The following is a 13,638-nucleotide window of genomic DNA, read 5'->3' as shown; positions in this document are numbered from 1 at the left end:
CTCATTTTTTAAAAATTCATTCTTGTGATGTGGACATCACTGGCAAGGCCAGCATTTATTGCCCATCCCTATTGCCCGTGAAACTACTGATTGGCTTGTTGGGGCATTTCAGAGGGCAGATGAGAGTCAACCACATTGTTGTGGGTCTGAAGTCACATATAGGCCAGACCAGGTCAGGACAGCAGATTTCCTTCCCTAAAGGACATTGGTGAACCAGATGGGTTTTTTCACAAGTTTCATGGTCACCATTATTGATACTAGCTTTTTTTTTAATTCCAGTTGTATTGAATTTCAATTCCTCAGCTGACATGGTGGGAGTTGAACTCATGTCTCCAGATCATTAGTCCAGGCCTCTGGATTACTAGAGCAGTAACATAATCACTACACTATTGTTCCCATTAACTTTAAAAAAAAACTGAATTCAAATGCACAAATTACCATGGAGGGATTTGAGTTTGCATCCTCTGGTTTATTAGTCAATAACAAAAACAACTTGCATTTATATAGCGCCTTTAACATCCCATGGTGCTTCACAGGACCGTGCACCAAACAAAATTTGACATTGAGCCATATAAAGAGATATTAGGACAGGTGACCAAAAGCTTAGTCAAAGAGGTAGGTTTTAAGGAATGTCTTCAGCTGCAGGGAGAGGCAGCAAGGTGGAGAGGTTTAGGGAGAGAATTCCAGAGCTCAGGGACTGGGCAACTGAAGGCATGGCTGCCAATGATGGAGTGAAGCAAATTGGGGATGTGCAAGAAGCCAGAATTGGAAGAGTGCAGAGATCTCAGAAGGTTAGAGGAGGTTACAGAGATAGTGAGGGGCAAGGCGATAGAGAGATTTGAAAACAAGGATGAGAATTTTAAAACCAAGGCATTGCTGGCGGGGGGCCAATGTCGGTCAGCGAACACAGGGGTGATAAGGGAACGGGACTTGGTGCAAGTTCGGATACGGGCAGCAGAGATCAGCAACATACCCACTACACTAGTTAATATATAGCTATATTAAATATAGCTCTTAGTTTAAATTCAATGAAAAATCTCCATGAATTCACATATTCTGTTACAAATATTCTGATTTTGAAACCAACAATTCTCTTACCAAATATCAACGGTTACGGGGAAAGGGCTGGGGAGTGGGACTAGCTGCAGTATTCTTGCAGAGAGTCAGCATGGGCTCGACACGCCAAATGGGCTCCTTCTGTGCTGTAAACATTCTGTAATTCTATGATTCTTCCATGATTCTATGTATACCTCAACATGCTAGTGAGCCTCTGGAATTCATTGCTGGCTGGTGTGGTGGAGGATGACTCTCTATATGCCTTCAAGAGGGAGATGGATCGGTTCGTGACTGGGGCAGAGATCACATTATATAGAAGTTAAATGTCTTTATAGATAATACTTGAACCAAGTGATCTCCTGGACTGTTTCGACCGCCTGAGGAGGTCTGAGAGGAAATTCTCCGCATAATTTTTCTCATTGTCCCGGGTTTTGCCTCTCCCAGGAGATTAAATGGCTGTGAGGAGGGCTGGAGGGAGATGTAATTACCTTACTGTTCAAAGATTTCTCATGGATTCTTTTCAAAATCTGTTTGATCCCATTGAATCTAATATATTAAGTTATTTCAAATTACAAAACGCATTTAAAACAATAAATCAATTCTTATGAAGAGTTATTGACCAGATACATATTAGACTAGAAATTCAGCTCCATACCGACACTCCGTAGCACCATGAAATGGCGATAAAATGGCGGCCGCCGCTCTTTCGCCAGCTGGTGGCGAGTCCTGCGACGACCACCATAATCCTCTTCCCCTTTGCGTTGCAAGTTACTGGCAGCACCCTGGAAAAATAATGGTGGTGCGGTGACGTCAATTGGCGTGTAACATCACCAACACGAACTTCAACTGCAGCGCTGAATTCAGCGCTGGGTCCTAAGCAGCCAAGTTAAGCTGGCATGCAAGCAGGCTGACAATGGGATGTCTTCAGCTCTCACAGAGACACACACATCATTCAGGTAAATTTGAATTGAAGGGATTTTAACTGGGTTTTTATTGAAGTGGTAGCTTGCTGCAATAGATGGTAAATGAAGGTCTTTGAGAAGACAGAACATGCTGTGACTACTCAGCAAGTCATGTAACCTCTGTGGACAGAAAAATAGAGTTCGTCTCAAGTCGACATACTGCCTGACCAACTGAATATCTTCATCATTTTATGCTGTTATTTCACATTTACAGCATCTGCTTGCAGAGGGAAGAGGAAGGAATCAGATGGAAGGATGCACCCCAGTCAGTCCATTTATGGCCAGGATATCCAGGATGGAATCAGCTACCTGTGGCCCCACTGGCTGTGCTTGCTCCATCTCTAGGGCATGTGAAATGAGGAAGGCACAAGGGTGGAGTTGTGCTGACAAGAGGGCGGGAAACCTAGAGGTACATGCCAGAAGGAGGACAATGTATGAGGATACCAGCATCTTTTGTTCTTTCAGCCCCGCCAGTGGCCAAGTACTCAACCATGCCTCTGCCACAAATGACCTGCAGTGTCTCCTCCAAGGGGGTGAAGTGAGGCTAGGAATGGGAGATGTGCTTCGTCATTTGGTGCAGATTGTTGGTTGGTGAGTGATTGGGGGTTGTGTATTGAGCAATGTGTGAGGCTTGTGATGCAGTTGGTAGGAGACGGCTTTTGAAGATGCAGTCATTGACCTTGACCAGTGGACTGATGTCATGAAGCTTCTTTGGGCACTGGAGCTAGGTGTTGGGGGCAACATTGCTGGCAGTGACAACCTTAGTGATGTACTCCCACATCATTCTTTCTGGAGGGCTGCTTTTGCAGTGTTGATCCCCTGCACAAAGCTGGAGTGCTGCATGTGAAATCCTTGGTGCCCCTTCCCTGGCTTTCTGAGCCATTTCTGTTTGTGCTAAGGCAGTTTTACCATTTGTTGAGGTTAGGAAGGTTATTCAGCTTTAACAGCTGAATATTCACATTTGGAACTTTTTAAATGTTGAATTTTTTTTAAAAGGCAGCAAGAGCTGAAAAATGTATTGATTCACTGCAATTTATTTTATATTGCTTCAGTGTGCATGGCCCCTTTAATTATCAGACCTCTTCATTGCCCACAATCCCTTGTAAGCTCCACAGCTTTGCTCACAGAGGCTGTGGGAAGCTGCAACGCCGCAACCGGACAGAAACTTCATTCCGGATCCCTTCAACAATGCCAACAGGACTACGTTGCATGAAAGATGAGTGCTGCACAACATATCTCCATGCCCCTCGGAACAATTTGACTCAGTTAGCGTTACGGCCATTTCCAGCAGCCGGTAACTGCAGTTGCCAGTGACACCAGCTTTGGATGCTAAGCTTTGGCCTGAATATCCAACTTAGACTTTGAAAGAAGAAGCAGAAGAAGAAGAAGAAGGAGGAGGATAAAAAGAAGAAGAATTGGAAGAGAATAAGAAGAAGGATAAGAAGAAGAAGAAGAAGAAGAAGATGAAGACGATGATGACGACGACACCGACAAATTTGCTGGCGAACACATATTTCTCCCCCATTAACTCTGTTTCTCTCTCCACAGATGTTCTCTGACTAGCTCATTGTTTTCCAGCATTTCCTCTTTTTATTTGATATCCTGCATCTGCAATACTTTGCTTTTGTTTTCTAACAATAATCAATTTGTTAACAAGTATATTCTAAAAAAAATCAATATCCCTGTGCCTTATATGGAACTGTACACAAGATCATGATTCATAACTTCAGAAAATGAATTTAAGTATAACTTATATGTGGAGGTTTTAGAGTTAAGCCTTTTTAACCATTAATACACAAACCCAAAACAAGTGTACTTTTCCTTGTCTTATAATTGAATTCCTTGTATCAGTGATATTATTAAAACTCTGACTCTGAAGTAACAAACCTTTTAGCACTGTAAGTTAACACATCAACTGAGAATAATCATGGTAAATTTTGCTCATGTGCTTTATAATTATCAGTGCCTTGCAATTGACTTATGTAAAAATTGGCCTTGCAATATACGTAAACTGGTTAAGTGCTGTGTCAGATATGCAGTCAAAAGAATAAATTGAGGATTGAGGTACAGATCTTTTAGACGTACAACTGAACTGCAGATTTTCTGAATAGCTATACACTTATTTCAGTTATCATTCCATTTTATCCTCCATTGTTGATTCTATAACTCACACTACCAAACTGGAGCATTTTCTTATGTTCCTATCTATTACACATCCATCGAGTTAGGTATAAAAAATCGATTGCATGTATGAAATTAGACAATACTAGTCAATCTCCCAAGTTTTGAGGAGGTGTGGTGGAGGTGGGAGGTGGGGAGGCGGGTGTGGCCAGAGGAAGAACATTCAAATAATGAATAGGTAGTTTCCATTATATACGTGATTGTAGGAAGTTGGAAATTAAAAAACTGGTATTAATAAAAGTGACCATGAATCCATCAGATTGCCATAAATACACAATTGCTTCACTAACGTCCTTCAAGGAAGCAAACCTACTTCCCTTATCCAGTATGGCCTATACAGTATATGATCCCAGTCTTACACTAACATGGTTGAAACATCAGTAAGACAAAGGTCCTCTACCAACCTGTCCTCACCGCACAGCATTGCCCCCCAGTCATCAACATCCACGGCACGACCCTGGACAATGTGGACCACTTCCCATACCTCTGGAGCCTCCTATCAACAAAAACAGGCATTGACGGCGAGATCCAACACCGCCTCCAGTGTGCCAGTGCAGCCTTCGGCCGCCTGAGGAAAAGAATGTTTGAAAACCAGGCCCTCAAAACTGACACCAAGCTCATGGTCTACAGGGCCGTAGTAATACCCGCCCTCCTGTATGGCTCAGAGACGTGGACCATGTACAGTAGACACCTCAAGTCGCTGGAGAAATACCACCAACTATGTCTCCGCAAGATCCTACAAATCCCCTGGGAGGACAGATGCACTAACGTTAGCGTCCTCGTCCAGGTCAACATCCCCAGCATTGAAGCACTGGCCACACTTGATCAGCTCCGCTGGGCAGACCACATAGTTCGCATGCCAGACATAAGACTCCCAAAGCAAGCGCTCTACTTGGAATTCGTCCACGGCAAACAAGCCAAAGGTGGGCAGCGGAAATGTTACAAGGACAACCTCAAAGCCTCCCTGATAAAGTGCAACATCCCCACTGACACCTAGGAGTCCCTGGCCAAAGACTGCCCTAAGTGGAGGAAGGGCATCCGGGAGGGCACTGAGCTCTTCGAGTCTTGTCGCCGAGAGCATGCAGAAATCAAGCGCAGGCAGCGGAAGGAGCTTGCAGCAAACCAGACTCCCCGCCCACCATTTCCTTCAACCACTGTCTGTCCCACCTGTGACAGAGACTGTGGTTCTCATATTGGACTGTACAGCCACCTAAGAACTCATGCTAAGAACTCTTCCTCGATTCCAAGGGACTGTCTATGATGATGATGATGACTCATAACTGCCCTCTGAAGAGACCTAGCAAGCCACTCAGTTGTATCAAACCACGACAATGAATGAACTGTAGAGGTTCAAGAAGATGGCCCACTACCACCTTCAATGCAAATGGGTTGGACAACAAATGCCACCCTTGCCAGCAATGCCCACATCGTGCAAACAAATATAAAAAATTGAATTTATTCTGAAAAGGTTGCTAGGAAGTGCACACCGACACAAATGATTTTTAATAATTATATAAAGTTACCTCACAGTTACATAAATCACAGTGAGCCAATTTTACAGTTCCAATCTCATATAAAGAAGCCCAAAATACTACCAGAACTAGTCATTTCCCTTGTGACCTTTGAATAGAGTGATATTATTCATCCAGTGTAGCCTTCCCCAAGACAAAGATCATCACAATGTATTTCACTTACAAGCCTTAGCAGCCATCAAAAAGGGAATGGTTGTCATCCATCAGAAAGCTGGACTAAAAGGGGACCTTTCTCAGTGGCTCAATTAATCAGTTTATAGTTTTGAAATAAAGGTAAAATTTAGTGGGAAAAAAATCCTGTTTCAGGAAACAAATCACATTTATAGCTTTGATGATGACCCAGGATTGGCCTATTGAGGACTGCAGTAGAATTTCAACACCAAGATTTAAAATAAAACAGATATGATAAACCTATAAATAGGAATAGAGAAAGTGGGGTACTTTTGATTGAAATCTGAAAAACGTCCTTTTATTTTTTGCCAGTACAATTTGTACTCTATTCCTGAGCACTAGGCGTGGATGAGTACTGTGAGTACAATCTACAGTATTTTTTATCAAATACTCAAAATAACCACTTTGTGTTTGTTGAATCTGTTGTACTATAAAACGCCAGTAGTAATCACCTCCTACAAATAGAAAGCAACTGACACAATCATGCTGGGTGCTATTTGCAGTGTTGCTCGCGCTGGAACAGCAAGCTCCAAGGCTTTGCACTTTCCCCACATCAGTTTAAGTAATGAGTTACTTGTTGAAGTAGAACTGAAAATAGATTGTTTTAGAATAAATGCAATGGTGCCTGAAAATATTAAACCATCCAGTTGAAACTGCTGCTGCCCCCACTGGAGACAGCACTGCTAAGGTACACTGTTTAATGCAGCATTTACTCTTGTACATTTACTTTGTGTTTGTCATTTTCCTCCATGGTGTTCTGTTCAATTCTTGACAGATAAATATTTCACTCTACTATGTTGATTATTTTTGTCAGCGACATATTTCACTTTTTCAAACTGCTCTGATTTCATTCAATATATGAATGTGGATGTGTACATGATGGTTGATTGATATCAGACCTGCTGAATAAAGAATCAACAAACTGGATTATTGCTTTCATGCTACATGCCTACTACAAAGGAAAATAAACTTAATTAATTTTTCCAACAATATGATGAAAACGCCTCTTGGATATTCTCAAGTTAAGGTTGATATTATAAAATCACCTTTTGTAGTATTTAGAGCATAAAATTACTGCTTTGAAGAAATTTCCACTGGATGCATTGGTGTCTATGCTTTTGATAATTTAATTAAAAAATAATGCAATATCTGATCACATCAAAGCAAAGCCATCCAAGCAATGGGAAGGAATGACCACCATTCAGAAATATTTCTTGCATTGTTACAATTTATTGAATGTTATAAGATAATGAGGGAGGGAGCTCGACAAGGTGGATGCAGAGAGGATATTTCCACTCATAGGGGACATAGTCTTAGAATAAGGGGCCGCCCATTTAAAACTGAGATGAGGAGAAATTTCTTCTCTCAGAGGGTTGTAAATCTGTGGAATTCTCTGCCCCAGAGAGCGATAGAGGCTGGGTCATTGAATATATTTAGGGCAGAGATAGATATATTTTTGAGCGGTAAGGGAGTAAAGCGTTATGGGGAGCGGGAAGGGAAGTGGAGCTGAGTCCATGATCAGATCAACCATGATCTTATTAAATGGTGGAGCAGGCTCGAGGGGCCAAATGGCCTACTCCTGCTCCTATTTCTTATGTTCTTATGTTCTTATGTACACTAGTTGTAATTTATAAGACAACATAAAAATCAGTTGCAGAAACATTTGGGATTCTTGTATCATCATTTTCTATTTCCTTATAAAAAACATAGAAACATAGAAACATAGAAAATAGGTTAACAACTCTCTGAGTGAAGAGGTTTCTCCTCATCTCAGTCCTAATTGGCTTAGCCCTTATTCTTAGCCCTTATCCTTAGATTAGTGAATTGGTCTCAACAACTTTCTGTCAATTTACTAAATATATTCATATATTCAAAAAGGAGTTAGTTGTAGTCCTTACTACTAGGGGGATCAAGGGGTATGGTGAGAAAGCAGGAATGAGGTACTGAAGTTGCATGTTCAGCCATGAACTCATTGAATGGCGGTGCAGGCTCGAAGGGCCGAATGGCCTACTCCTGCACCTATTTTCTATGTTTCTATGTTTCTATGTCCCCTGGTTCTGGACTTCCCCAACATCGAGCCAGCACCACCATTCAATAAGATCATGACTGATCATTCACCACAGTACCCCTTTCCTGCTTTCTCTCCATACCCCTTGATCCCTTTAGCCATAAGAGCCTTATCTAACTCCCCCTTGAATATATCCAATGAACTGGCATCAACAACTCTCTGTGGTAGGGAATTCCACAGGTTAACAACTCTCTGAGTGAAGAAGTTTCTCCTCATCTCAATCCTAAATGGCTTACCCCTTATCCTTAGACTATGTCCCTGGTTCTGGACTTCCCCAACATCGGGAACATTTTTCCTGCATCTAACCTGTCCAGTCCCGTCAGAATTTTATATGTTTCTATGAGATCCCCTCTCATTCTTCTAAACTCCAGTGAATACAGGTCCAGTCGATCCAGTTTCTCCTCATATGTCAGTCCTGCCATCCCGGGAATCAGTCTGGTGAACCTTCGCTGCACTCCCTCAATAGCAAGAACGTCCTTCCTCATATTAGGAGACCAAAACTGAACACAATATTCCAGGTGAGGCCTCACTAAGTTCCTGTACAACTGCAATAAGACCTTCCTGCTCCTATATTCAAATCCGCTAGCTATGAAGGCCAATATACCATTTGCCTTCTTCACCACCTGCTGAACCTGCATGCCAACTTTCAATGACTGATGTACCATGAAACCCAGGTCTCACTGCACCTTCCCTTTTCCTAATCTGCCGCCATTCAGATAATATTCTGCCTTCGTGTTTTTGCCACCAAAGTGCATAACCTCACATTTATCCACATTATACTGCATCTGCCATGCGTTTGCCCACTCACCTAACCTGTCCAAGTCACACTGCAGCCTTTTAGCGTCCTCCTCACAGCTCACTCTGCCACCCAGCTTAGTGTCATTTGCAAACTTGGAGATATTACAGTCAATTCCCTCATCCAAATCATTAATGTATATTGTAAATAGCTGGGGTCCCAGCCCTGAGCCCTGCGGTACCCCACTAGTCACTGCCAGCCTTTCTGAAAAGGATCCGTTTATCCCGACTCTCTGCTTCCTGTCTGCCAACCAGTTCTCTATCCACGTCAATACATTATCCCCAATACCATGTGCTTTAATTTTGCACACCAATCTCTTGTGTGGGACCTTTTCAAAAGCCTTTTGAAAGTCCAAATATACCACATTCACTGGTTCTCCCTTGTCCATTCTACCAGTTACATCCCCAAAAAATTCTAGAAGATTTGTCAAGCAGGATTTCCCTTTCATAAATCCATGCTGACTTGGACCGATCCTGTCACTGCTTTCCAAATGTGCTGCTATTTCATCTTTAATAATTGATTCCAACATTTTCCCCACTACTGATGTCAGGCTAACCGGTCTATAATTACCCATTTTCTCTCTCCCTCCTTTCTTAAAAAGTGGTGTTACATTAGCTACACTCCAGTCCATAGGAACTGATCCAGAGTCGATAGACTGTTGGAAAATGATCACCAATGCATCCACTATTTCTAGGGTCACTTCCTTAAGTACTCTGGGATGCAGACTATCAGGCCTCAGGAATTTATCGACCTTCAATCCCATCAATTTCCCTAACACCATTTCCCGCCTAATAAGGATTTCCTTCAGTTCCTCCTTCTCACTAGACACAATGTTATTGCTCTCCAGCACTGAGGTTATATCCGTGCCATGTCTGGTTTTGTTGTAGAGTATTTGATAGAGATTAGTCAATTCAACAACTCCATTATTATAGTGCATCATGTGACTACCACATAGAAGGTAAACTAGCTGGACTTTGGGTCTTGTTTAGCAATTCCTATCTACCTCAACTTCAAAAGTTCTTGGTTTATGTTATTTTAATACAAAAGGAGCAGCATAGGAAGCCTTGCATGGTCACCCACAGTAAAATCCTATATAGGTCAGATTGAAAGTGATAATATTTACTTGCAGCTTAATAATATAAAATATGGAGAGATAATTTGGTAATATAAAATATGGAGAGATAATTTGGAAAGAAGTCCTGTCAGTCAGCATATGGTAAGCTTAACTAAAGAGAGGAAATCTCCAGGTACTGAAACTATATTGTTTAATTCTGTGTCTCTTCTCCTATTATTTTGAATTATGTGTGTATCAATTGGCTAGATTGTATGTGATCTTCCTTCAATGATAGAGTCAAGCTATCTCTACTTATTTATGTTCGGAAACAAATAGTATCTCTGATCAGAAAAACAGAATGCACATTATGAGTTCAGATTGTCAATTTAACTGAATGTAACATTAATGATTTTAAACATCAATGTTCCCATGGAATCTCCGAACATGAACCACATTCATAAAAGACAAATATTGATAAAACTGATAGAATGGTGACATGAAAGAGAAAGAATAGGAAGGAAAATTAGCACATTGTTACATATTTTCACTGAAATCTATAGATTAAAAATCAGTATACAAATTGTGTGAACAATTCACAAGTCCTGTGTAAACATTTCCTATTGCGAATCACATGTTAAGCTGTCAACATATACTGTCACATGTCCCTGTGACACCAGCAGGAGGTGCTGCAATAGGAGTTTGAATGTTAAATGCTGAGTTGAAAAGTCATAATTGCCTATCTCATCACACTCAGTGTTCTGGTGAGTGAAGATCAGCTCCTAAAAGCTTTGTGGAGCAACATGGTGACTATTTTTTTTTAAACATTTTATTCTTAAACCAAAATGTTATATTTCTGATATATTTGCTGCTTTTTATGTTTCCCCTACTGCTTGAATTTCTAGTTGATCCAGTGTTTGATCTTCTGCTGGGTGTGTTCAGTCCCTGCCCTGGAGTGTTCACTCCTCCCCAATCAAGGATCTACCTGTAGCCTTGTGTAAAAATCTAATGGCCCAAGATGTTTTAAGGATGAAGATCAGTAGCATGAAATCGCACAGACAGTGAGTATTCGGAGTGAAGCTTCTGATTCCATCGACAGAACTACCAGTTGCTGGTTTTTGCACTGCTCCACTTGGCCTAAAAAAAATGTAAAAGCTAAAAAAAGACCAACAGCCAGAGCCCTGGGACTCGCAGTCAACAACAAGTAGCAGCAGCCAGTGCCTGGCCCAAGTCAGATTCTGAGTCTGCTTGAATACAGAACCGGAAACTAAGGGAAATCCTAACTGCCACCTGCCCTCAGAATTGCCAGGCCACCCCACGACAGAGGGAGCAGGAGGGAGGTTGTGTGGAGATACAAAACCCCATCATTTCCAGGATTGAAACCAGGGAACAGGATTGGATAGCTGGAGAGTGGGGACCATGGTGTCCCCAAATGCATAGCAGCTTCAGGCATTGAAGAACCCAGCAAACAGGAAAGACAGGTATAAATAAAGCATTTTAATAATGGGAATGCAATTCACAACTCATACATGCCTCTTATTTCTCTGAAAGGTGTGGCCTTTTTGCATAAGTCTTAAAAAGAATCACTGTGCACAAATATAAATATATCTCCAAGTTCATCTCTCCATTTTTGCTTGCATATCTTTATTTTTTTAATTTGCTGAAATTAGACTATCCAAAAGCTGCATCTTCGCCTGATATAGTTGGGTGTCATTGGGCCCGAAATTGATCACCTTACTGCCGCTCACTGACTGCGACATTCCTCGTGAAGATCTGCCCAGTGCCACTTTCGATGTGGACTGGAGCGGGCGGGAGGGGAGAGCCGCCGGGAAACCCCCGCTGATGTCAGTGGACAGCCGAGTGGCGTAAGTGGACTCCTGCCCAGCGAGATGCCAGATTCATGCGGGCGGGAGTAGGTGTCAGAACGGGGGGGGGGGTGGGGGGTGACCGCTTCAAGGAGGCTGGTCTGTCCCCGACGTTAGGTATGAAGATCCTGAAAAAAAGGTTAATAAACTTTTTTTTTTAAATGTTTTCACAGCAACTTACCTCAATGGTGTCCCCTGAAGGTCTTCCGATGGATTTTTTTTTCTGATAAGAACATAATAATTAGGAACAGGAGTAGACCATCTAGCCCCTCGAGCCTGCTCCGCCATTCAACAAGATCATGGCTGATCTGGCCGTGGACTCAGCTCCACTTACCCGCCCGCTCCTCGTAACCCTTAATTCCCTTAATTCCCTTATTGGTTAAAAATCTATCTATCTGTGATTTTCAGGTCTTCGACCCTATGTAGGCCCGACTCCATCCTCGGCGGCATTTGGGCAGCATGCACCTTTGCCACTGAGAGTGAAAGCTCTCGCCGGCTGCCAGCCAGATTGGTGGCATACATCGCAGATTTGCCGTCCGCCGACCTTTGCGGAACCTAGGTGATGAAAACCCCGCCTAAAGAACCGTCAGGGACCTCGGCGGCCATCGGCAGTCCTTTAGGTGGCACTGGGTAGGTGGAGGCCTTCATCAAATTCGAGCCCATAGAGCTTCTTCCAGTTTTCAAATATTTTTTTCCCTCACCTGCTCTACTTTGAAGATACCTGCTTTTTATTGCCAGAAAATGCAGATTCATTAGCCTTATAATGTTGAATTCTTTAATATAGAATATAGCAATATATATCTACAGCCACAAGGTGAAATGCAAACATAGCAAAACAAATCAGTGACCGAGGCCACCATCTATATCAAGCATTTTAAACAAACAAGAATCCTGAAGAGAGATGTACTGGAAATCAGAATAGTATCTTAATGCAATGGAGTACAAAAACATGGCAGCCTGCAAAGGTTTGACCCTAGTTCAGTCCCATGAACTCTTGTCAAGTTCAGCGACCCTGTGTGAAAGTGCTGAGCACACGCCAGATGCTTCCACTTGGGCAAGATGGGAAGCTCATAAAAGGAAGGCATATTTGTGCCTGTACTTTAGGTCAGGACTCGTGAAGGCTTGAGATCAGGTCAATGCCCTGCCCTCTTAGCCCAGAGGAAGGAAAATATTTAGAATGAGTGTTGCTCCTCAGAAAAAGCCTGTTAAGTTATAGATGGATAACTAAAATCTGAGCTGATAGAAAAGCACTTCCATTTCTAGCATCATAATCTTTTTCTATTGTGCATGGTTCATTTTTATTTAAGCGTAATACATTAGTGAAGCTCCCTATTCTGGTATATCTGTATGCAAAATAAACATATCTAACACTAATAGAAACACAACACTCCAATTACGATTCGTTACACAGAGAAAGTTATGTATATTGGGGCTGAAATTGCGGTCGGAGGCTTCCCGCGGGCAATTGCCTCCGACCTGAAACATTTCTACGAAAGTACCTGGTGGTCCAGGAGGAACCTGCGATTCCGTTGGGGAGGCCTTCTCTTCCCACACTGCGAAACGCGCTCCCGTCCTCCAGGTTCCCACGCAGAAGATGCAGTCATGTGTGACTACTCAGCTAATCAGGTACTGTATTCCACAGCTTTCCCATTAATAGCAATGAGAACGCCGTATCTACGAGTTCTCATTGCTATTAATGGGGAAAAAAAACAAGCACACTAAACACATATAATAAGCAATAAAAAACAGATCTCACATAATTAAAATTAAAGTTAATAAATATAATAGAGAAAAAAAAATTCTGAGTTTTTAAAAAGTTTTTTAAATTATGATTAAAAATAAATGTAACGTAGTGGGCAGGGTTTTTTTTTACAACAAAATGTGTTTTTTTAATTTAATTAAATTATATTTGTGTATGTTTTTAAACACTTACACCTATAAAAGAAGGCTATGCAC

The sequence above is a fragment of the Pristiophorus japonicus genome, chromosome 4 (assembly GCF_044704955.1).
Source record: "Pristiophorus japonicus isolate sPriJap1 chromosome 4, sPriJap1.hap1, whole genome shotgun sequence".
Lineage (NCBI taxonomy): Eukaryota > Metazoa > Chordata > Chondrichthyes > Pristiophoridae > Pristiophorus > Pristiophorus japonicus.
The sequence above is the reverse complement of the archived record's forward strand: the minus strand, read 5'-3'. Positions refer to the sequence as shown.